Source organism: Apodemus sylvaticus, chromosome 16, assembly GCF_947179515.1.
Source record: "Apodemus sylvaticus chromosome 16, mApoSyl1.1, whole genome shotgun sequence".
NCBI lineage: Eukaryota > Metazoa > Chordata > Mammalia > Rodentia > Muridae > Apodemus > Apodemus sylvaticus.
The window spans coordinates 42,957,921-42,984,125 of record NC_067487.1 but is presented as its reverse complement, the minus strand read 5'-3'; the positions used below and the strand labels follow the sequence as shown (position 1 = coordinate 42,984,125).

General features: G+C 40.3%; 1 pseudogene; it reads left to right on the top strand.

Annotated features, from left to right (window-relative positions):
- Window positions 1–1,206: 1,206 nt before the first annotated feature.
- Window positions 1,207–2,949, top strand: LOC127666537 (DNA-directed RNA polymerase III subunit RPC3-like; annotated as a pseudogene).
- The last annotated feature ends 23,256 nt before the right edge of the window (window positions 2,950–26,205 follow it).

Sequence of the window (26,205 nt, the reverse complement as noted above, 5' to 3'; positions counted from 1 at the left end):
GTGCAGATCGGGCCGTCAGCAATGTAGGAGGGCGGTTTATTTTTGTTAGCAGGAAGGTCTTTTTAAACTGCATCCAAGGACAGGAGACAGGAGACTCCAGTCCAGATAGTGTCTGACCCATAGGAGTTTTCCCCTGCACGCCCCTTATCTTTTCTGTTTGTGGAATGACTCAACTACAACCTTGCTTCAAGCTTGTCCGGCGTGCCCCGGCTCTAGTCTGCTTGCTGCCTCAACTATGGATTCTGAAAAGTCCCAACTCCCTTCACCAGCTCCCAAATAAATGAGACAGAAACTGTAAGATTTATTTAATCAAGCTTTAAGGCACAATTGCTGAGCAGTATTAATCTATTTTAACCCTCCAAACTAATCTGGCTACCTCCCAGCCAAAATCCCTGAGATACTTGTATTTTAGCATTGAACTGGCTCTCTCTGCTCCAGGTGTGTTCCCATGGTGTTTCCTCCACCCTTTCCTTGGCGAATGCTCTCTTTTCTCCTCTCTACCCCTCCCAATGCTGGGATCAGAAGTCCAACCCTAGTCTCTCCTCTGTTCAGGCACTGGTCGATCAGCTTTTATTGACAAGTCAGAGAATAAGTGGGAGCAATGTTTATACAACGTTGAGTCAGGAGATACTTAGACTAAACACTACAATGGCATGTCCAGATTACATCAGACATGGGGGCTGAGAAAACAGCTTTAGAATAACACAAGAGCCATCTTTGCACGTTGCACAATAACACTGTGCCTACGTTGTCCCAGTCGTGTTTTCAAGACGGCTTATTTGTTCAGGTTAGATCTTATTAATGCTTAACCGGAACACGGTTTGCACTTCCTGCACCAGTCCAGAACACACTTTGTACTTCCTGCTCCAGACCGGAACAGGTTTTGCACTTCCTGCTCGAGTCTTGGACTTTCTCTGTCTTTGCCATAGGTTGTTTTTGTTCTGCCACCGTCTTTTCCATGGGTCGCATGTGGTTCCTTCGTGCTGGCCTGTGTCACAGTGGACGATTCCTACTGTGAGGCTGCCGTGGATCTTTTTGTCAACTCCTTTGGTAAAGAATATTCGAGAGGGCATCTGCCTGGATGGTGCACTACTTCCAAGAAGTGGTGATGGGATGGGCTGCTCCTGAGCTTAAGCTGCTGGCCACCATAGGATAGCATTTGGAGCTTCTAAATTATCACTGACCCTGAGATCTGAGGCTCCAAGTGCAATGACTCAAGCAGAAATTAAACTGTGCACTTTGTTGCTGCAGGAACATGTTGGTGAGACTGTAGAAAAAAATGGAGTCCACCTAATCAGATCTAGGACCTAGTCACTTAGAGTCACTGCCCATGACACAAATGCATCACTGGACCAGGTGTAAAAAGCCCTTTATGTCCTCATTCACCATGGCCTGGTCATCTTTCATGTGCATAAACACAGTGTGGCGGAGTATGAAGACCAGTGCAGCTTGGTACTGCGAATCTTAGGTCTTCCTGGTACATCTATACTACCAAAACGCTGTATGGTGACACTGGGGAGCTGATTCTTGAGGAGCTCCAGCTGAATGGCAAAATGACAGTGTCACCTGTTGTGAAGAAAGTAGCTGACTGACTCACAGAGACCATGGAAAATGGCATGACTATGGACTACATTGAGGTGTCAAATGCATTTGTGTGACAGGCACAGATACTAACTTTGTACAGCACTGTCCCCTGGTTCCTGACACTGACAGTTCTGACCCTGGGCCATCACTACCTGCTACAACCCTTGTCATTAATGAAAAGGATATGTACCTGGTTCCCAAACTGAGCTTGATAGGAAAAGGTAAGAGGAGATCATCTGACAAAGAGCCCACACCAGATGAGATTTATTGCCAAGTCAGCCTTGACACCACCAGCACTTCCGTGACCAATCAATTGTGAGCACAGTGGCAAACCCAATGGACCACACAAGCAGAGATTGTGCCAACAGTGCTCCAGATGAGTGAGATTACCACTCCCTCTAGTGCCCTATTTACTTACCCCCTGTCCTCCAATGAGATCTTCAGATCCCTGTCTGTCGGATCAAGTATTTCTAAGCAGGTTCTCCACTGATCAGTACCTCACCCTGCCGGCAGATGACCCACTAGAATTTATTGGAAAGTCTGGCGACAGTGGTGGAGGGAATAGAATGTACGTCATCATCCTCCATAAGGCATTAGCATCCCTAGCCACTGCAACGCTGGAATCTGTCATCTCGGACATTTTCAGGTCTAGCTGTGCCAGGTTAGTCCGTTCTGGTATTGCAGAAGGGACACCTGGACCAGAGGCAGGTGGAGGACTTAGTTATGATTCCTGCAAAGGAGGCAAAGGATACACTGTATAAGATGCTCTCAGAAGTGGGTGGAGAGATGGCTCAGAGGTTAAGAGTACTGACTGCTCTTCCAGAGGTCCTGAGTTCAATTCCCAGCAACCACATGGTGGCTGACAACCATCTGTAATGGGGATCCAATGCTCTCTTCTGGCGTGTCTGAAGACAATAGCAGTGTACTCACATATATGAATATGAAATAAATAAATCCCCCCCAAAATGCTCTCAGAAAGCTTCATATTGCTGCAGGAAATTCCTAAAACGGCAGACCACGCTTCGTACCTTCTATCTGTACACTGTGAGTGAATGTGTCATACCTTCTGCCTGTACACTGTGAATGTGCTGTCAGCTGCCAGGACCTTGCTATAAGAAAGGTGGCGATTTGAAACTAAAGAGAACAAGCGAGTGGAAGCCATCATGACACCAATGCAGGCCACGGGTGCAGAGGAGGAACAGCTGCAAGAGATAGAGGAGATGATCACAGCTCCTGAGCAGCAGCAGTGCATCTGGAGACACTGAAACGCAATGTTAAACAAGTTGGATACCAGCCAGATGCAGGTAGATGAAACCATCTTCTTACTAGAATCCATACATGGAGAGCACCATGAAGAGACAGTGACCCGGAAGAAGCAATGCTGGAATCAAACTTGGGACCTTTGACAAGCTAGTCAACTGATGTACCACTGAGCACATCCCTAACCAGAAACCAGCATCCTTCTCAAAAGATCTGGGAGATAGAAAAGAACAAGAAGGCGCTTGGATGCTTTCTTTGTAGTGATTTTTTTTTTTAATGGATTTTTCGAGATGGGGTTTCTCTGTGTAGTCCTGTGTAGTCCAGTACAGGGGAATGCCAGGACAGGGAAGTGGGAGTGGGTGGATTGGTGAGCAGGGGGAGGGGAAATGGGTTATGGGGTTATGGGGGTGGGGAGGAAACCAGGAAAGGGAACAACATTTGAAATGTAAATAAGAATATATCTAATAAAAAAACGGAAAAAAATTGAAATGTAAATAAAGAATATATCTAAAAAAAAAGTAAGACATTTCAATTAGGCAAATCCAAAATTTATCAACATTCCAATAACAGACTTATGTAAGCTTTTGTTATTTCAGTTTCTTTAGAATTATTTCTATTTAAAGAGGCTTATGTAGCATGCTTTTTTGATTTGTTTTATTCTCCCCATTTCTACTTTTGCAAATTCATTTCCAGTGTTAATTCTTACATTATATACCTCTCTGTGAGGGAGCGGTAGGAACGGGGAGCAGCGTTTGGGTCTAAGTAAAATTTAAAAAAAAGAATAAATAAATAAAAAGAAGAAAGAAAGAAAAAGAGAAAGGATTAAAAAAAATCCCTATTTAAGTCAAAGTCAAACTGAATTGTCTAGGTTATTGAAGTATTAAATATAAGTTAACTGAGAAAGCAATTACAATATGTTCTAAATGATTAGTTTCAACAAAAAAAAAACACACTCAATTCAATATGTCCCAAATTATTCAGAATACATTTACATTTTTCTTTGTGTTCTTATACTAGAAACTCATACAATGGGTCTAATAATACATGTGGTTATTGAGTTATTTAATTTTCTGGTTATGTAAATGCGTTGCATTATATTTTACATACAATAGCTTTATGAACGATGATTTCTTTCTTACAATCAAAAAAAAGCCCAGGAAGCTGAGCGACAAGTGAAGGTGATTGTGCAAAATGAATTGGGTGAAGCTAATGAAAGCGGGATTTTATTATTTTTTTTTATTCGATATATTTTTTTATTTACATTTCAAATGATTTCCCCTTTTCTGGCTCCCCACCCCCGAAAGTCCCATACGCCCTCTTCCCTAACCCCTGTTCCCCCATCCACCCCTTCCCACTTTCCTGTCCTGGTATTCCCCTATACTGCTGCACTGAGCTTTTCCAGAACCAGAGGCTACTCCTCAGTTATTCTTGGATATCATTTGATATGTGGATTATGTCTTGGGTATTCCAAGTTTCTAGGCTAATATCCACTTATCAGTGAGTGTATACCATGATTGATCTTTTGAGACTGGGTTACCTCATTTACTATGATGTTCTCCAGCTCCATCCATTTGTCTAAGAATTTCATGAATTCATTGTTTCTAATGGCTGGATAGTACTCCATTGTGTATATATACCACATATTTTGTATCCATTCCTCTGTTGAGGAACACTTGGGTTCTTTCCAGCTTCTGGCTATTATGAATAGGGTTGCTATTAACATAGTGGAGCATGTATCCTTATTTCATGCTGGGGAATCCTCTGGGTATATGTCCAGGAGTGGTATAGCAGGGTCCTCCGGAAGTGACATACCCAGTTTTCTGAGGAACCGCCAGACTGATTTCCAGAGTGGTTGTACCAATTTGCATTTCCACCAGCAGTGGTGGAGTGTTCCTCTTTCTTCACATCCTCACCAACACCTCCAGTCTCCTGAGTTTTTAATCTTAGCCATTCTGATTGGTGTAAGGTGAAATCTCAGGGTTGTTTTGATTTGCATTTCCCTAATGATTAATGATGTTGAACATTTTTTAAAGATGCTTCTCAGCCATTCAAAGTTCTTCAGGTGAAAATTCTTTGTTTAGCTCTGTATCCCATTTTTTAATAGGGTTATTTGGTTTTTTAGGGTCTAACTTCTTGAGTTCTTTGTATATATTGGATATTAGCCCTCTGTCAGATGTAGGGTTGGTGAAGATCTTTTCCCAATTTGTTGGTTGCTGATTTGTCCTTTTGATGGTGTACTGGCTAGTTTTCTGTGTCAACTTGACACAGGCTGGAGTTATCACGAAGAGAGGAGCTTCAGTTGGGGAAGTGCCTCCATGAGATCCAGCTGTGGGGCATTTTCTCAATTAGTGATCAAGTGGGGGGGGGGCCCTTGTGGGTGGTACCACATTTGGGCTGGTGCTCTTGGATTCTATCAGAGAGCAGGCTGAGCAAGCCAGGGGAAGCAAGCCAGTAAGTAACATCCTGCCATGGCCTCTGCATCAGCTCCTGCTTCCTGACCTGCTTGAGTTCCAGTCCTGACTTCCTTCAGTGATGAACTGCAGTGTGGAAGTGTAAGCTCAATAAACCCTTTCCTCCCCAAATTGCTTCTTGGTCATGATGTTTGTTCAGGAGTAGAAACCCTGACTAAGACAGATAGTGTCCTTTGCCTTACAGAAACTTAATAATTTTATGAGGTCCCATTTGTCAATTCTTGATCTTAGAGCATATGCTATTGGTGTTCTGTTCAGAAACTTTCTCCCTGTACCGATGTCCTCAAGGGTCTTCCCCAGTTTCTTTTCTATTAGCTTCAGTGTGTCTGGTTTTATGTGGAAGGTCCTTGATCCATTTGGAGTTGATCTTAGTACAAGGAGATAAGGATGGATCAATTCGCATTCTTCTGCATGCTGACCTCCAGTTGAACCAGCACCATTTGTTGAAAAGGCTATCTTTTTTCCACTGGATGTTTTCAGCCCCTTTGTCGAAGATCAAGTGGCCATAGGTGTGTAGGTACATTTCTGGATGTTCCATCCTATTCCATTGATCCACCTGCCTGCCACTGTACCAATACCATGCAGTTTCTTTTAACACTATTGCTCTATAGTATTGCATGAAGTCAGGAATACTGATTCTCCCAGAATTTCTTTTGTTGGTGAGAATAGTTTTAGCTATCCTGGGTGTTTTGTTATTCCAGATGAATTTGAGAATTGCTCTTTCTAACTCTATGAAGAGCTGAGTTGGGATTTTGATAGGTATTGTGTTGATTCTGTATATTGCTTTTGGCAAGATGGCCATTTTAACTATATTAATCCTGCCAATCCATGAGCATGGCAGATTTTTCCATTTTATGAGGTCTTCCATTTCCTTCTTCAGAGTCTTGAAGTTCTTGTCATATAGATCTTTCACTTGTTTGGTCAGAGTCACACCAAGGTACTTTATATTATTTGTGGCTATTGTGAAGGGTGTCCCTAATTTCTTTCTCAGCATGCTTATCTTTTGAGTATAGGAAGGCTACTGATTTGCTTGAGTTGATTTTATAACCTGCCACTTTGCTGAAGTTGTTTATCAGCTGTAGGTGTTCTCTGGTGGAGTTTTTTGGGTCACTTAAGTAGACTATCATATCATCTGCAAATAGTGATAGTGTGACTTCTTCCTTTCCAATCTGTATCCCTTTGACCTCCTTATGTTGTCTAATTGCCTTAGTACTCAAGTACAATATTGAAAAGATAAGGAGAGAGGGGACAGCCTTGTCTAGTCCCTGATTTTAGTGGGATTGCTTCAAGTTTCTCTCCATTTAGTTTGATGTTGGCTACCGGTTTGCTGTATATTGCTTTTACTATGTTGAGATATGGGCCTTGAATTCCTGTTCTCTCCAAGACTTTAAGCATGAAAGAATGCTTAATTTCTCAAATGCTTTTTCAGCATCCAATGAATTGACCATGTGGTTTTTTTCTTTGAGGTTGTTTATGTAGTGGATAGCATTGATGGATTTCCGTATGTTGAACCATCACTGCATCCTTGGGATGAAGCCTACTTGATCATGGTAGATGATCGTTTTGATGTGTTCTTGGATTCAGTTGGCAAGAATGTTATTGTGTAATTTTTGATTCGATGTTCATAAGGGAAATCGGTCTGAAGTTCTCTTTCTTTGTTGGATCTTTTTGTGGTTTTGGTATCAGCATAATTATAGCTTTTTAGAAAGAGTTGGGTAGTGCTCCTTCTGTTTCTATTTGGTGGAATAGTTTGGAGAGTATTGGTGTTAGGTCTTCTTTGAAGGTCTGATAGAATTCTGCACTGAAACCATCTGGTCCTGTGCTTTTTTTTGGTTGAAAGAATTTCTATGACCCCTTCTATTTTTGGGGGGTTATGGGACTGTTTAAATGATATATTTGATCCTGATTTAATTTTGGTATTTGGTATCTGTCTAAGAAATTGTCCATTTCCTCCAGATTCTCCAGCTGTGTTGAGTACAGGCTTTTATAGTAGGATCTGATGATTTTTGAATTTCCTCAGTTTCTGGTGTTATATCCCCCTTTTCTTTTCTTTTTTTTTTTTTTAAATTTTTTTATTCGATATAATTTATTTACATTTCAAATGATTTCCCCTTTTCTAGCCCCCCACTCCCTGAAAGTCCTGTAAGCCCCCTTCTCTTCCCCTGTCCTCCCACCCACCCCTTCCCACTTCCCCGTTCTGGTTTTGTCGAATACTGCTTCACTGAGTCTTTCCAGAACCAGGGGCCACTCCTCCTTTCTTCTTGTACCTCATTTGATGTGTGGATTATGTTTTGGGTATTCCAGTTTTCTAGGTTAATATCCACTTATTAGTGAGTGCATATCATGATTCACCTTTTGAGTCTGGGTTACCTCACTTAGTATGATGTTCTCTAGGTCCATCCATTTGCCTAAGAATTTCATGAATTCACTGTTTCTAATGGCTGAATAGTACTCCATTGTGTAGATATACCACATTTTTTTTGCATCCACTCTTCTGTTGAGGGATACCTGGGTTCTTTCCAGCATCTAGCAATTATAAATAGGGATGCTATGAACATAGTAGAGCATGTATCCTTACCCAATTCCTTCTACGAAGCCACAATTACGCTGATACCAAAGCCACACAAAGATCCAACAAAGAAAGAGAACTTCAGACCAATTTCCCTTATGAACATCGATGCAAAAATACTCAATAAAATTCTTGCCAACCGAATCCAAGAACACATCAAAACGATCATCCACCATGATCAAGTCGGCTTTATCCTGGGAATGCAGGGTTGGTTCAATATACGGAAATCCATCAATGCAATCCACTACATAAACAAACTCAAAGAACAAAACCACATGGTCGAGTGCAGCAGTAGCTGGTCCAGCTGAAGGGCCATCAGCAGTGGAGCCAGGGCGACACAGGGACCAGTTAGGCCCTGCGCCCACGACCACTGACCTTCACTGACCAGCCGGGCGGCAAGCAGCTGCAGTTGTGCTGCGCCTTTCCTGCACAGAGGCCACTTCAGAACTCGGCCTCCCACCAGTCAGGAGAGGTGCATCCATCTTGGTTCCGGACTCCGGGGATCAGACAGACTAAGGTACACAAACATAATCCAAGGCCAACACCGCGGTGGTCTGAGCCCGACGGGCGTTGGCCTGCACCCAGGCCCTGGGCTGGTCGGGGGGCCATCGGGGTGCCAACCCAGCCAGGGTTTTTTTTGCCCAGGCCTGCGCGCGCGCCGCCGCCATTTTGCCTGCAGGACAACAGAGAGCTCTGGTGGGCAGACCTGTAACAGGCATAGCCTGAGGCTAATAAAGCGGGGGTCTAGGCCCCAAAAGGCACAGGACTGACCCCAAGGACTGGGCGGCTTGGTGGGCCATCTGTGAGTCAACCCGCCCAGGGGATTGTTAGCACAGCAGACTCTCCCGGCGCTTTCAGGGAGCACGGGCGTGCACGCCCGCCATCCTAGTCACCTGGCGGACCCAATTAACAGTCATAGCCCTAGGGGAACTTTGCTCGGACCTTGGCCTCCCAGGCTTTTGCCTGGACTCAGGGACTGGGTGGCCAGGCTAACCTTGTGTGCGACAGCCCAGTTGGCGGATCGGCTGCCCAGCGGAGTGAGCGGAACACAGGGGAGATCACAGCAGCATACACCATCGGCACTCCCTGGGGGTGCACACGGGCTCCATCTGGTCCACAGACACAATCTGGGGCAAGGCCTCAGGCGGAAGCCCTCAGCTCTACTCCCTCCACTTCCGGATCCTAATCAGCCTGGGCGGCAGCACCACATCTCCAAGTCCTGCAAGGGGCTAGCTGGGCTTCCGGGAGGCCAGCTGGGAGAAGTCAGTGTGCTCCAGTGAATCCAGCGGGGCCCCAGCGGGAGCCTTCGGGTGCCTGCTTTGGGATCTGAACAGCCTGGGCAGCAGCACCCTGTCTACAAGCAGTGCAGGAGGTAAGCTGTGCACCAGAGGCCAACTGGGAAGGGGCGGCTTGCACTGGTGAGTCCAGCACTGACAAGACAAACTAACACCAGTGAGAACTAGGTGGCAAAAGGCAAACGCAGGAACGTCACTAACAGAAATCAAGGCAATATGGCAACATCTGAACCCAATTCTCCTCTACCAACATGTCCTGGATACCCCATCACACCAGTAAAACAAGATTTGGATTTAAAATCACTGGTCATGATGCTGGTACAGGAACACATGAAGGACATACTTAAAGAAATTCATGAGAAAATGGATCAAAAGTTAGAAGCCCTTGCAAGGGAAACACAAATATCGTTGAAAGAAATCCAGGAGAATACAAAAGCCAACAAGGAGGAAATGCACAAAAAACACTTAAAGAAATACAGGAGAACTTTAGTCAACAGGCTGAGGTCATGAAAGACGAAACACAAAAATCTCTTAAAGAAATACAGGAGAACTTTGGTCAACAGGCTGAGGTCATGAAAAAGGAAACACAAAAATCTCTTAAAGAATTACAGGAAAACACAAACATGCAAGTGAAGGAGCTAAGCAAAACCATCCAGGATCTAAAATCAGAAGTAGAAACAACTAAGAAAACTCAAAGGGAGACAACTTTGGAGATAGAAAGCCTTGGGAAGAAATCAGGGGACAGAGATGCAAATATCAACAACAGAATACAAGAGATAGAAGAAAGAATCTCAGATGCTGAAGATTCCATAGAAACCATGGACTCAACAGTTAAAGAAAATGCAAAATGCAAAAAGCTTGTAACCCAAAATATCCAGGAAATCCAGGACACAATGAGAAGACCAAACCTAAGGATTATAGGCATAGATGAGAGTGAAGATTTACAACTTAAAGGGCCAGCAATGCCCATGAATATACAAGAAGCCTACAGAACTCCAAACAGACTGGACCAGAACAGAAAGACTTCCCGTCACATAATAATCAAAACACCAAATGTTCTAAACAAAAAAAGAATACTAAAGACAGTAAGAGAAAAAGGCCAAGTAACATATAAAGGAAGACCTATCAGAATCACAGCAGACTTTTCACCTGAGACTATGAAGGCTAGATGGTCCTGGGCAGATCTCATGCAGACTCTAAGAGAACACAAATGCCAACCAAAACTACTATATCCAGCAAGACTCTCAATCACCATAGATGGAGAAACTAAGATATTTCATGACAAAACCAAGTTTACCCAATATCTATCCACAAACCCGGCCCTAAAAAGGATAATAGGAGGACAACACCAATACAAGGAGGGAAACTTCACCCTGGAAAAAGCAAGATAGTAACCTTTCATCAAACCCAAAAGAAGTTAAGCATTCAAATTTAAAAAATAACGTCAAAAATGATAGGAAGTAACAATCACTATTCCTTAATATCTCTTAACATCAATGGACTTAATGCCCCAATAAAAAGACACAGACTAACTGAATGGATACGTAAACAGGACACTACATTTTGCTGCTTACAGGAAACACACCTCAGGGTCAAAGACAAACACTACCTTAGAGTAAAAGGCTGGAAGATAATTTTACAAGCAAATGGTCTCAGGAAACAAGCTGGAGTAGCCATTTTAATATCAGATAAAATTGACTTTCAACCCAAAGTCATCAAAAGGGACCCTGAGGGACACTTCTTGCTGGTCAAAGGAAAAATACAAAAAGAAGAACTGTCAATCCTGAACATCTATGCCCCAAATGCAAGGGCACCCTCTTTTGTAAAAGAAACTTTATTAAAACTAAAAGCACACATTGCACCTAACACAATAATTGTGGGTGACTTCAACACTGCACTTTCCTCAATGGACCGATCAGGAAAACAGAAACTAAACAGGGACACAATGAAACTAATTGAAGCTTTGGACCAATTAGATTTAACAGATATATATAGAACATTCTATCCTAAAACAAAAGAATATACCTTTTTCTCAGCACCTCATGGTACCTTCTCCAAAATCGACCATATAATTGGTCACCAGACAGACCTCAACAAATGGTGCTGGTTCAACTGGAGGTCAGCATGCAGGGCTAATATCCAATATATATAAAGAACTCAAGAAGTTAGACTCCAGAAAACCGAACAACCCTATTAAAAATGGGGTACAGAGTTAAACAAAGAATTCTCACCTGAAGAACTTCGGATGGCGGAGAAGCATCTTAAAAAATGCTCAACTTCATTAGTCATTAGGGAAATGCAAATCAAAACAACCCTAAGATTTCATCTTACACCAGTCAGAATGGCTAAGATTAAAAATTCAGGAGACAGCAGGTGTTGGAGAGGGTGTGGAGAAAGAGGAACACTCCTCCACTGCTGGTGGGGTTGCAAATTGGTACAACCACTCTGGAAATCAGTCTGGCGGTTCCTCTGAAAACTGGGTACTTTACTTCCAGAAGATCCTGCTATACCACTCCTGGGCATATACCCAGAAGGAGTTCAAAGGGATACAAATCGGAAAGGAAGAAGTCAAATTATCATTATTTGCAGACGACATGATAGTCTACCTAAGTGACCCAAAAAACTCCACTAGAGAGCTCCTACAGCTGATAAACAACTTCAGCAAAGTGGCAGGTTATAAAATCAACTCAAGCAAATCAGTGGCCTTCCTATACTCAAAGGATAAGCAGGCTGAGAAAGAAATTAGGGAAATGACCCCCTTCACAATAGCCACAAACAGTATAAAGTATCTTGGGGTGACTCTTACCAAACATGTGAAAGATCTGTATGACAAGAACTTCAAGACTCTGAAGAAGGCAATGGAAGAAGACCTCAAAAAATGGGAAAACCCCCCTTTTCATTTCTAAGTTTGTTAATCTGGATACTGTCTTTGTGCTCTTTGGTTAGTCTCGCTAAGGGTTTATCTATCTTGTTGATTTTCTCAAAGAACCAGCTCCTGGTTTTGTTGATTCTTTGTATGGTTCTCTTTGTTTCTACTTGATTGATTTCAGCCCTGAGTTTGATGATTTCCTGCCTTCTGCTCCTCCTGGGTGAAATAGCTTCTTTTTGTTCCAGGACTTTCATGTGTGCCATTAAGCTGCTAATGTATGCTCTCTCCTGTTTCTTTTTGGAGGCACTCAGGGCTATGAGTTTTCATCTTAGCACTGCTTTCATTGTGTCCCATAGATTTGGGTATGTTGTGTCTTCATTTTCATTGTGTTCTAAAAAGTCTTTAATTTCTTTCTTTATTTCTTCCTTGACCAAAGTATCATTGAGTAGAATATTGTTCAGTTTCCACGTGTATGTGGGTTTTCTGTTGTTTTTGTTGCTATTGAAGACCACTTTTACTCCATAGTGATCTGATAGGAGGCATAGGATTAGTTCGATCTTCTTATATTTGTTGAGGTCTGTCTTGTGACCAATTATATGGTTGATTCTGGAGAAGGTACCATGAAGTGCTGAGAAAAAGGTATATTCTTTTGCTTTAGGGTGAAATGTTCTATAAATATCAGTTAAATCCAATTGGTCCAAAGGTTAAATTAGTTTTACTGTGTCCCTGTTTAGATTCTGTTTTCCTGATCAGTCCATTGGTGAGAGTGGAGTGTTGAAGTCCCCCACAATTATTGTGTTAGGTGTAATGTGTGTTTTGAGCTTTAGTAAAGTTTCTTTTACGAATGAGGGTGCCCTTGAATTTGGCGCATAGATGTTCAGAATTGAGAGTTCTTCTTGATGGATTTTTCCTTTGACTATCAAGAAGTTTCCTTCTGAGTCTCTTGATAACTTTATGTTGAAAGTCAATTTTATCTGATATTAGAATGGCTACTCCAGCTCGTTTCCTGAGACCATTTGCTTGTAAAATTGTCCTCCAACCTTTTACTTTAAGATAGTTTTTGTCTTTGACCCTGAGGTGTGTTTCCTGTATGCAGCAAAATGTAGGGTCCTTTTTCCTTATCCAGTCTGTTTGTCTATGTCTTTTTACTGGTGAATTGAGTCCATTGATGTTAAGAGATATTAAGGAATAATGATTATTACTTCCTGTCATTTTTGATGTTATTTTTATATTTGAGTGGTTATCTTCTTTTGGGTTTGATGAAAGAAGGTTACTATCTTGCTTTTGCCAGGATGTAGTTTCCCTCTTTGTATTGGAGTTTTCCTCCTATTATTCTTTGTAGAGCTGGGTTTGTCGAAAGATATTATGTAAATTTGGTTTTGTCATGGAATATCTTGGTTTCTCCATCTATGGTGATTGAAAGTTTTGCTGGGTATAGTAGTCTTGGCTGACATTTGTTTTGTCTTAGAGTCTGCATGAGATCTGCCCAGGATCTTCTAGGTTTCATGGTCTCTGGTGAGAAGTCTGGTGTATTTCTGATAGGTCTTCCTTTATATGTTACTTGGCCTTTTTCTCTTACTGCCTTTAATATTCTTTCTTTGTTTAGTACATTTGAGGTTTTTATTATTATGGGACAGGAAGTATTTCTGTTCTGGTCCAGTCTGTTTTGAGTTCTGTAGGCTTCTTGTATATTTATGGGCATCTCTCTCTTTAGGTTAGGGAAGTTTTCTTCCATAATTTTGTTGAAGATATTTGCTGGCCCTTTTAGTTGTAAATCTTCTCTCTCATCTATACCTATAATCCTTAGGTTTGGTCTTCACATTGTGTCCTGGATTTCCTTGAAGTTCTGGGTTACAACCTTTTTTGCATTTTGAATTTTCTTTGACTGTTGAGTCCATGGTTTCTATGGTATGTTTGGCATCTGTTATTCTTTATTCCATCTCTTGTATCCTGTTGTTGATATTTGCATCTATGGCCCCTGATTTCTTCTCAAGGTTTTCTATCTTCAAAGTTGTCTCTGTTTGTGATTTCTTAGTTGTTTCTACTTCTGTGTTTAGATCCAGGATAGTTTTGCTCAGTTCCTTCATTTGTTTGTTTGTGTTTTCCTTTAATTCCTTAAGAGATTTTTGTGTTTCCTCTTTCATGACTTCTGCCTTTTGACTCAATTTCTCCTGTATTTCTTTAAGTTTGTGTGTGTGTGTGTGTGTGTGTTCCTTCTTTATTGGCTTCTATCTCTTGACCCTTATTCTCCTGAATTTCTTTAAGTGATTTTTGTGTTTGCATTTTAAGGGATTCTAACCTATTCATGTTCCCCTATATTTCTTTTCTTTTCTTTTCTTTTCTTTTCTTTTCTTTTCTTTTCTTTTCTTTTCTCTTCTCTTCTCTTCTCTTCTCTTCTCTTCTCTTCTCTTCTTTTCTTTTCTTTTCTTTTCTTTTTTTTTTTTAGGATTTTTATTTTCTATATTCTTTGTTTACATTCCAAATGATTTCCCCTCCCCATATGTCGCATAAACCTTCTTTTCTCCATCCCTTCTCCAATCACTCCCCCTCCTTTTTCTCTGTCTTTATATTCCCTTCCAATGCTAGATCAATCCTTTCCAGGATCAGGACCCTCTCCATACTTCTTTATGGGAGTCATTTGTTATGCTTTTTGTGCCTTGGGTATTCAGGGCTTCTGAGCTAATTAATATCCACTTATCAGAGATTGCATTCCATGTGTATTCTTTTGTGATTGGGTTACCTCGCTTAGGATGATATTTTCCAGATCAAACCATTTGCCTAAAAATTTTGTGAATTCATTGTTTCTAATTGCTGAGTAGTATTCCACTGTGTAAATGTACCACATTTTCTATATCCATTCCTCCTTTGAGGGACATCTGGGTTCTTTCCAGCTTCTGGTTATTATAAATAAGGCTGCTATGAACATAATGGAGTATGTGTCTTTATTGCATGCCGGGGAATCATTTGGCTATATGCCCAGGAGAGGTATAGCAGGGTCCTCTGGAAGTCTCATGTCCAGTTTTCTGAGGAACCTCCATACTGATTTCCACAGTGTTTGTACCATCTTGCAGCCCCACCAGCAGTGGAGGAGTGTTCCTCTTTCTCCACATCCTCACCAACACCCGCTGTCTCCTGAGTTTTTGACCTTAGCCATTCTGACTGGTGTAAGGTGAAATCTCAGGGTTGTTTTGATCTGCATTTCCCTAATGACTAATGATGTTGAGCACTTCTTAAGGTGCCTCTCGGCCATCCAAATTTCTTCAGGTGAAAATTCTTTGTTTAGATCTGTACCTCATTTTTTAATAGGGTTATTTGGTTCCCTGGGGTCTATCTTCTTGAGTTCTTTGTATATATTGGATATTAGCCCTCTATCAGATGTAGGGTTGGTGAATATCCTTTCCCAATTTGATGGTTGCCGTTTTGACCTTTTAACAGTGTCCTTTGCCTTACAGAAACTTTGTAATTTTATGAGGCCCCATTTGTCAATTCTTGATCTTAGAGCATAAGCTATTGGTGATCTGTTCAGAAACTTTTCCCTGTGCACATGTCCTCAAGGGTCTTCCCCAGTTTCTTTTCTATTAGTTTCAGTGTGTCTGGTTTTACATGGAGGTCCTTAATCTACTTGGAGTGAAGTTTAGTACATGGAGATAAGAATGGATCAATTCGCATTCTTCTGCATGCTGACCTCCAATTGAACCAGCACCATTTGTTGAAAAGGCTATCTTTTTTCCCCTGGATGTTTTCGGCTCCTTTGTGGAAGATCAAGTGACCATAGGTGTGTGGATTCATTTCTGGATCTTCAATTCTATTCCATTGGTCCACTTGTCTGTCACTGTGCCAGTACCATGCAGTTTTTCACACTATTGCTCTGTAGTATTGCTTGAGGTCTGGGATACTGATTCCCCCAGAAGTTCTTTTACTGTTGAGAATTGTTTTAGATATCCTGGGTTTTTTGTTATTCCAGATGAATTTGAGAATTGCTTTTTCTAACTCTGTGAGGAACTGAGTTGGGATTTTGATGGGGATTGCGTTGAATCTGTAGATTGCTTTTGGCAAGATGGCCATTTTAACTATATTAATCCTGCCGATCCACGAGCATGGCAGATTTTTCCATTTTCTGAGGTCTTCTTCGATTTCCTTCTTCAGAGACCTGAAGTTCTTGTCGTATAGATCTTTCACTTGTTTGGTTAGAGTCATACCAAGATACTTTATATTGTTTGTGGCTATTGTGAAGGGTGTCATTTCCCTAACTTCTTTCTCAGCCTGCTTATCCATTGAGTATAGGAAGGCAACTGATTTGTTTGAGTTGATATTATAACTAGCCACTTTGCTGAAGTTGTTTATCAGCTGTAGGAGTTCTCTGGTGGAGGTTCTCGGGTCACTTAAATAGACTATCTGCAAATAGTGATAATCTGACTTCTTCCTTTCCAATTTGTATCCCCGTGACCTCCTTATGTTGTCTAATTGCTCTAGCTAGAACTTCAAGTACTATATTGAAAAGATATGGAGAGGACGCCTTGTCTAGTCCCTGATTTTAGTGGGATTGCTTCAAGTTTCTCTCCATTTAGTTTGATTTTGGCTACCGGTTTGCTGTATATTGCTTTAACAATGTTTAGGTATGGGCCTTGAATTCCTGTTCTTTGCAAGACTTTTAGCATGAAAGGATGTTGAATTTTTTCAAATGCCTTTTCTGCATCTAATGAGATGATCATATGGTTTTTTTCTTTGAGTTTGGTTATGTAGTGGATATCATTGATGGATTTCCTTATATTGAACCATCCCTGCATCCCTGGGATGAAGCCTACTTGATCATGGTGGAAGATCATTTTGATGTGTTCTTGGATTCGGTTGGCAAGAATTTTATTAAGTGTTTTTGCATCAATATTCATAAGAGAAATTGGCCTGAAGTTCTCTTTCTTTGTTGGATCTTTGTGTGGTTTTGGTATCAGCGTAATTGTGGCTTCATAGAATGAGCTGGGTAGTGTTTCTTCTGTTTCTATTTTGTGGAATAGTTTGAAGAGTATGGATGTTAGGTCTTCTATAAAGGTCTGATAGGATTCTGCACTGAAGCCATCTGGTCCCGTGCTTTTTTTGGTTGGGAGATTTTCTATGACCCTTTTTATTTCTTCGGGTGTTATGGGACTGTTTAGATGATCTATTTGATCCTGATTTAGTTTTGGTGTCGGATATCTGTCGAGGAAACTGTCCATTTCCTCCAGATTCTACAGTTGTGTTGAGTATAGGCTTTTGTAGTAGGATCTAATGATTTTTTGAATTTCCTCAGTTTCTGTTGTTATATCTCCCTTTTCATTTCTAAATTTGCTAATCTGGATACTGTCTTTGTGCCCTTTGGTTAGTCTGGCTAAGGGTTTATCTATCTTGTTGATTTTCTCAAAGAACCAGCTCCTGGTTTTGTTGATTCTTTGTATGGTTCTCTTTGTTTCTACTTGACTGATTTCAGCCCTGAGTTTGATGATTTCCTGCTTTCTACTTCTCCTGGGTGAAATAGCTTCTTTTTGTTCCAGGGCTTTCAGGTGTGTCATTAAGGTGTTAGTGTATGCTCTCTCTATTTTCTTTTTGAAGGCACTCAGGGCTTTGAGTTTTCCTCTTAGCACTGCTTTCATTGTGTCCCATAGATTTGAGTATGTTGTGTCTTCATTTTCATTAAGTTCTAAAAAGTCTTTAATTTCTTTCTTTATTTCTTCCTTGACCAAGGTATCATTGAGTAGAATATTGTTCACTTTCTATGTGTATGTGGGTTTTCTGTTGTTTTTGTTGCTATTGAAGACCACTTTTACTCCATAGTGGTCTGATACGAGGCATGGGATTAGTTTGATCTTCTTTTATTTGTTGAGGTCTGTCTTGTGACCAATAATATGGACGATTTTGGAGAAGGTACCATGAAGTGCTGAGAAAAAGGTATATTCTATTGTTTTAGGATAGAATGTTCTATATATATCTGTTGACTCTAATTAGTCCAAAGCTTCAATTAGTTTCACTGTGTCCCTGTTCAGTTTCTGTTTTCCTGATTGGTCCATTGAGGAAAGTGCAGTGTTGAAGTCACCCACAATTATTATGTTAGGTGCAATGTGTGCTTTGAGCTTTAATAAAGTTTCTTTTACGAAAGAGGGTGCCCTTGCATTTGGAGCATAGATGTTCAGGATTGAGAGTTCTTCTTGTTGTATTTTTCTTTTGACCAGCAAGAAGTGTCACTCAGAGTCTCTTTTGATGACTCAAAATAAAAAAAAAAAAAAAAACTGGGTTGAAAGTCAGTTTTATCTGATATTAGAATGGCTACTCCAGCTTGTTTCCTGAGACCATTTGCTTGTAAAATTGTCTTCCTGCCTTTTACTCTAAGGTAGTTTTTTTTTTGTCTTTGACCCTGAGGTGTGTTTCCTGTATGCAGCAAAATGTAGGGTCCTGTTTACGTATCCAGTCGGTTAGTCTATGTCTTTTTATTGGGGCATTGAGTCCATTGATGTTAAGAGATATTAAGGAATAGTGATTGTTACTTCCTGTCATTTTTGATGTTATTTTTAAAATTTGATTGGTTATCTTCTTTTGGGTTTGATGAAAGAAGGTTATTATCTTGCTTTTTCCAGGATGAAGTTTCCCTCCTTGTATTGCTGTTTTCCTCCTATTATCCTTTGTAGGGCTGGGTTTGTGGATAGATAGTGGGTAAACTTGGTTTTGTCATGGAATATCTTAGTTTCTCCATCTATGGTGATTGAGAGTTTTGCTGGGTATAGTAGTTTTGGCTGGCATTTGTGTCCTCTTAGAGTCTGCATGAGATCTGCCCAGGATCTTCTAGTTTTCATAGTCTCAGGTGAGAAGTCTGGTGTGATTCTCATAGGTCTTCCTTTATATGTTACTTGGCCTTTTTCTCTTATTGCCTTTAATATTCTTTCTTTGTTTAGTTCATTTGGTGTTGTGATTATTATGTGACGGGAGGTAGTTCTGTTCTGGTCCAGTCTGTTTGGAGTTCTGTAGGCTTCTTGTATATTCATGGGCATCTCTCTCTTTAGGTTAGGGAAGTTTTCTTCCATAATTTTGTTGAAGATATTTGCTGGCCCTTTAAGTTGTAAATCTTCACTCTCATCTATGCCTATAATCCTTAGGTTTGGTCTTCTCATTGTGTCCTGGATTTCCTGGATGTTTTGGGTTACAAGCTTTTTGCATTTTGCATTTTCTTTAACTGTTGAGTCCATGGTTTCTATGGTATCTTCAACATCTGAGATTCTTTCTTCTATCTCTTGTATTCTGTTGTTGATATTTGCATCTATGTCCCCTGATTTCTTCCCAAGGTTTTCTATCTCCAATGTTGTCTCCCTTTGAGTTTTCTTAGTTGTTCCTACTTCTGATTTTAGATCCTGGATGGTTTTGCTTAGCTCCTTCACTTGCTTGTTTGTGCTTTCCTGTAATTCTTTAAGAGAATTTTGTGTTTCCTCTTTCATGACCTCAGTCTGTTGACCAAAGTTCTCCTGTATTTCTTTAAGTGATTTTTGCATTTCCTCCTTATTGGCTTTTGTATTCTCCTGAATTTCTTTCAATGATTTTTGTGTTTCCCTTGTAAGGGCTTCTAACTTTTGATTCATTTTCTCCTGATTTTTTTTTAAGTATGTACGTCATGTGTTCCTCTACCAGCATCATGACCAGTTATTTTACATCCAAATCTTGTTTTTCTGGTGTGATGGGGTATCCAGGACATGCTGTTAATGGAGAATTGGGTTCAGATGCTGCCATATTGCCTTGATTTCTGTTAGTGAGGTTCCTGTGTTTGCCTTTTGCCATCAAGTTCTCACTGGTGTTAGTTGGTCTTGTCAATGCTGGACTCACCAGAGCAAGCTGCCTCTTCCCAGGTGGCCTCTGGTGCACAGCTGACCTCCTGCACTGCCTGGAGACAGGGTACTGTGGCCCAGGCTGCTCAGATCCCGAATCAGACACTGGAAGGCTCCCACTGGGGCCTGCTGGACTCACCAGAGCACACTGACTCCTCCAAGCTGGCCTCCAGGGTGCCCCTCTGGCCTCCCGCAGGACCTGGAGATGTGGTGTTGCAGCCCAGGCTGTTCTGGATCCCGAAGTGGAGATCCGAAGGCTCCAGCCAGAGTCCTCAGGACTAGAACTTAAGCTCCGTGCTGCCGGAGCAAGCTGTGTGCTCCCAGTCCACTTCTGGGTGCACACCAGGCCTCCTGCACTTCCTGGAGACTGAGCGCTGTGGCCCAGGCTGTTCAGATCTCGAAGCAGACTCAGGAAGGCTTCCACCGGGGCCTGCTGGACTCACCAGAGCACACTGACTCCTCCTAGCAGGCCTCCCGGGTGCCCCCCTGGCCTCCTGCAGGACCCAGAGATGTGGTGTTGCAGCCCAGGCTGTTCTGGATCCTGAAGCAGAGATCCAAAGGCTCCAGCCAGAGGCCTCAGGACTGGAACTTAAGCTCCGTGCTCTGGAGCAAGCTGTGCGCTGACATTTTGTTTTAAAATATAGTTTAATAAGCTTTTGAAATTTGAGGTGGGGCAAATTATGCATACTTGAAGTCATTTATCATATTTAGATGTTTCTTCTTCTCCCCATTTTTCTAGAAATCTTCTAATCGTTATTTTTCAAAGACATTATTTTACTTTACTCATTAGCCTTTAGTTTCAGATGGTATATCACCTGTTCTTTTTCCCCGGTTAGTTTGACTTCATTAGATGTTTACAGGAAGCATCTGAACATTATCTAACCACAGCCTGTATTAAGAGTTTGCTAATTTTGTTAAAATGCACCATATAGATGATGAAAATAAGTAAACACCTGTGATGCTATGCTGTTATTGAATCTTTTTTTATTGTTTGAGAATTTTATACATCTGTCTGTCTGTTTGTCTGTCTGTCTGTCCATCTATCTATCTATCTACCTATCATCCATCTATCATCTAACTATATCTACATCTATCTGTCTTATCTACATCTGTCTAGCTATATATCTATACCGGTTTATCTATATCTATTTATCTCTCTATCTATCTCTCTATCTATCTCTCTATCTATCTCTCTATCTATCTCTCTATCTCTATCTCTATCTCTATCTCTATCTCTATCTATATAATGTGTTTTGATCACACCCACTTCCTTTTCCCTACATCCAGTTTCTTCTACATCCCTGTCTTGGTTAGTCGATGTCAACTTGTCACAAGCTAATATCTTCCTCAGAGTGATTCTCCATTGAGAAAGTGGTCTTTTCTTGCTTGAGTTCCTGCTTCCAAGTTTCTGCAGGGTTTCTTTCCTGGCTTCTGTTCATAATGGACTACAACTATAGGCTTAAATAACCCTTTTCTCCCCAAATTGCTTTTTGGGGAGTGTTTTATTACATAAATAGTCATAATGTTTTATTACAGCAGTAAACACCTAAGACAATCATCTATTTTTTTTTCTTCCCAACTTTGTGTGTTCTTTTTCCCCTTACTGAGTCCACTCAGTGTGCTATGTGCAAGGGTGCATGGCAGCCTACTGGAGCATGGTTTCTCAAGGAACTCTAACTCATGGAACTTGACTTTCCCTTCCCCAGTAGACACTGATTGCCATTGAGGGCTGGCACTTCACTAAGCATTCTGGGATTTTCTCTGGCTTGAGTTTGTGCAGAGCAGTCACAGAGTCTCAGCCCATGTGCAAAAAGGTCCTGTCATTTCTGAAAAATCCAGTTTCACTCTAGTTACCCACTTTCCCTCACACATGCAATGTTTCCCTTTCTGTAATTCCCCTGAGACATGGGGTAGTATGATACGGATGTCCCATTTAGAGCTGATCACCCCATAAAATCTTATTCTCTGAATGCCAACCAGTTGTGTGTGCCTTTCACTTGCTGCTGAAAGTGACTAAATTTTAAGGTGAATGTGCTTTGATTCCCGTTTTGAATAACATTTTACATTGTTGTCAGATTTATTTATGCAGTAGGCAAAATTCTAAGTTCAGAAAGTCACAAATCAATATTTTACCTGAAGCTATTTTCTATTTATAAACTTATATAGAATTTTTATTACTCTGATAGTAATTTATGCTAAGCCACTCAGTCCTCCTTTCCTGAGTTTGGTTCCAAATCCTTAAAACACTGCTTTGTGCTTTGGTATCAGGTTCTTGGTTGCTATGGTATCAGGTTATCTGGTTGCTATGGTATCAGGTTACCTGGTTCTTAAATGCATCTTCAGTGTTGTTCCATTGAGGGATCTCTATCTGCGTTGATCCTTCTCAGTAGTTCCTGTTTCAGTGAGTATGTAAGATAATGCAAATGATCGTTTTCATCAAAGATTCTCTCAACCATCATTGACAGTTATGGCTCAGAGAACAGTAAGACTGTCTACAGTCCTTTCCACGTTTACCTATCCCTCCTTTATTTCCTGGGGACTTATGTGGCAAGCTCTTTGATTGATGAGTCATGTCAGTAATTGAGATTCAAACATGTCTGTTTTATGCAAAAGCCAAATAATTCCATGTGCTCAAGCAAATATCAAATGCCATACACATGAATACACATATACCAAGTACATGGATTAAACATAAATACATAAATACACATGAATACACATAGACAAAGTGCATGGATTATACATTTTTGAACTCGTTTCTGTGTATTGGAAGCATTTCTAGTAGGCCGCAAGTTGAATTTAAGTGATTAATGAAAATGAGTTTGCATTATTAACATTTTATTTTTGGAAAGAAGTGCATAACTTGAATGATCTGAACATATTCCTTAAAATACTACTCAATATAAAGTTGGATTCATGTATCAATAGTATTTATTTTTAGCTTAAACAACATTCAACATCTATCTAAATCCTAAACAAAGGAAAGATTATGTTACTTTAACAGTCTTAAGAAAGAATGTTTTACAAAGATCTATCAGAAACTTAGGCATACATATAATTTTCCTACTACCCTGAAATAACTTAATAAACAGAGCCCACAAAAGCAACCTAGGTCTACAAAGCCAACTAATGTGAATCAGATGGAAGACGGAGTATCTTGTGTCATTAAGTTAGAAGTGAATATTGTTTAAGATCATTGTCCAGTCTCAAGAACATATTTGGTATATATTTAATGAAATGGAGCTCAATTTAAAAAGCACACAGGAAAATGAATTTCTGTCTTGGTTTCCTGAAGTAGTCACACTGTCCCTTGCAGTTGAAAAGCATGATGCAGTGCAAGGAAAACCTTTCTGTGAAATCTCTATGTTTCTCAAATATTTTTCTTTTTTCTTTTTTTTTTATTTGATATATTTTTTATTTACATTTCAAATGATTTCCCCTTTTCTGGTCCCCCACTCTTTTTTCTAAGCTCATGGATGAAACTATTTAGCAGACAGTGTGATCTCACCTGCACATAAACAATGCCAAAACCCATATCATTTTATGTGTGGAGGGTCATAACTTGATACTGAAGTGCATTGAGGCAAATAATATCATTGTTAGGTGAACAATTAGAGAGCATATCAGTTGACAAAGACTCAGTGGTTTACGTTCAGGTTAAACTGCTTTACGCCTAAATTTGAGCTCATTTTAGCAATGAAACACACAGGCTAGGAAGTCAGCAGAGGATCACAAGGAGAAACCCAGAAATGAGCTTGGTGAATTATACATGGCTGCACATCTGCTCAGCTACCGATCCACCTTCCCATTGACAATGTCACCTGTGTGTAAAGCCAAAGCAACCAAATAATTTATTGGCCAGTTGGCGTCAAAGATACTGTAAGTATTGTTTCTTTAAATTTACAAAGTAACCTCTGTTTTTAACCAAATTTGACTCTAGCAGTGGAAAATCAAGGAGTAAAGCTAACCAAAATATTTTTCCTTAGCTAACATCCAAGAAGATTCTTGGAATAGCTTCTGGAGCATAGATATTCATAAGGAAAGACTAAATAATAGAGACTCACATCCACTAATGTTTTTAAAGCATCTAGGGTTCACGGTTTACTTTCAAAGCATCTGTGATATGCAAGAGTTCTCAAGCAAACTCCTCTTCCTGGATGTTACATACCTTTTAGGTATTGGCTACTAAAAAGACATGTATGCAGTGCCAAAACCAATCTATTAGCCAAAGTGAACAGCACATTGTGGTGAAGAACTTATTGCAAACAAGACTATTTTGAGTGGGTGACAGGACTGCAGAGCATTCACTGTGAAGGAAAAACTTGTCTAGACCTTTGGGGTGTTTGTGTAGGGGGACAACAACACTGTGATTACAATTGTTCTGTTGTGTTGCATGTGACGTACACATTTTTATTCCTTACCTTCAACCCCCTTTAAAGTTATATATTATTGAAACGTGAATAAAAAGCTATCCTGATTAATTAGAAAATATTCTTTTTTGAAAACTTTTATTGATTCTTTGTGAGTTTCACATCACGCACCAAGGTCATGTTCATCTCCCCCTGCCTTTGAATCTGCCCTTCTCCTTTACAACCTCTCCACCTAAAATAAGAAAAATCAATTTAATACAATAAAACAAGAGCAAAATCAAGTGAAAGAATAAACTCTGTGCAAATGAAGATTATATGCAAACAAACAAACAAACAAAGACAAATTACATAATATCCAAACACGTTAGTCTATTAACAGGAACTAAAGAAAGAGTAACTTCCCATGCTTAGCAGCAAACGGGTATCTGGGGTAACAAAGCTTGTTGACCGAAAAGCTTAACAATTTGCTATTTTAGTGGTTTTAGCATACACTGGGCATTATCTGGATAAATCTGGACCCTTGCACTCAGAGGATGGTGATTTAGTTAAAGGGAGCAATAGGACTGTTTCCACACCCTACAGTGCTCAGAAACAGCCTTCTCAGTCTTGCTCCCAAGGTCTTTCGCAGATCAAACACTGGTGCAGTTTAGGAAACTTGCCAGCGTGCTTTGCCATGTGTGTCTTACAGTAGTAAGATTAAGAAGCTCCAAATTACATAGCATTTACTTTTGAGGTTACTTCTGAGTGAGGCCAACACTCCAGACATAACTTTTAGCTTCAGAGAAATTTAGTCACGGAACTTATTTAACTTAAAGTTATTGATGGTAACTTTATTGTATATGTTCAGTCAATAGTCAATCATTGTAGAACTAATGCCTAGACTGATAGAGGTAGATTTGAACATGACCAATTAAAAGAGGCATACTGTGTGTGTATGTGTATGTATGTATGTATGTATGTATGTATGTATGTATGTGTGTATATGGTAAGATTATACAGATAATTAGTTTACTTGATGTGATAGCGTTAATCTTTAATGTGGGGGCTGAGCTGCTGAGTTGCCTTTCAGATGAAGCTGAGATTTTGACACCTAAATTGTAGTACAAAATGATTTAATGAAAAATCCCACAGAAACAAGTATATAGACTAGTATGTCAGTCAAAAAAAGAGAATAGACTGACTTCAGGATAGCTGTTTCTAAAATGTATAGATGGAGATTTACATACAAGATGCCCGTTAAATAAATCGGCACTTCAGAAATTCCAGCAAATATTTGTTTCCCCAAAGGAACTGAACCTGAAATGTTAAGTATCACAGGTTGAAATGCTATTTCTACTTCAGAAAAAGTAATTATGGAAAGCAGACATTCTTCCTTTTATGATACTGACTTCTAATTGTTTAGGATTTGATTATCATCTGCGCGGAAAGTGGACGTCCTCACTCTCCTGCCCTCTCATCTTGTTACTCATCAGCACCTGTCCCGGAAGAGAAAAAGAGCCAGGAAAGGACAACAAGCTCTAGGCAATGCTTTTGCTTGTTACTAATGACGTGAAGGTGAGAAGAGGATAGAAAAAGCAGGTCTATGGTCTCCATCACCTCAGGAGACTCACCATGGAAGACAGAAAGAGTGGTGCCTCATGCACCCTTCATTAAGGGCAGTATGCATGAGCTTGTTAAAGAAAATACCTGCTGTCCCCTTAGCTTGCTCATGACAGAATAGCCGCCACTTCTGTTATTTATGGTATTGTCATGATGCCTCCAGAGGAAAAGCGGACGCTGTCAGCCTTTCTATTGCAAAACATAAAAGACAAAAATGAAGAGAGAATGATATTCAGATAGAATTCTTTTTTCAGGTTCACCTTCCTGGAAACTATCAGGTGAGAATGAGTTTTATGACGTGGCTGTAATCACTGCATTTACTTTAAATACAGTTTTAAGTGGGAAATGAA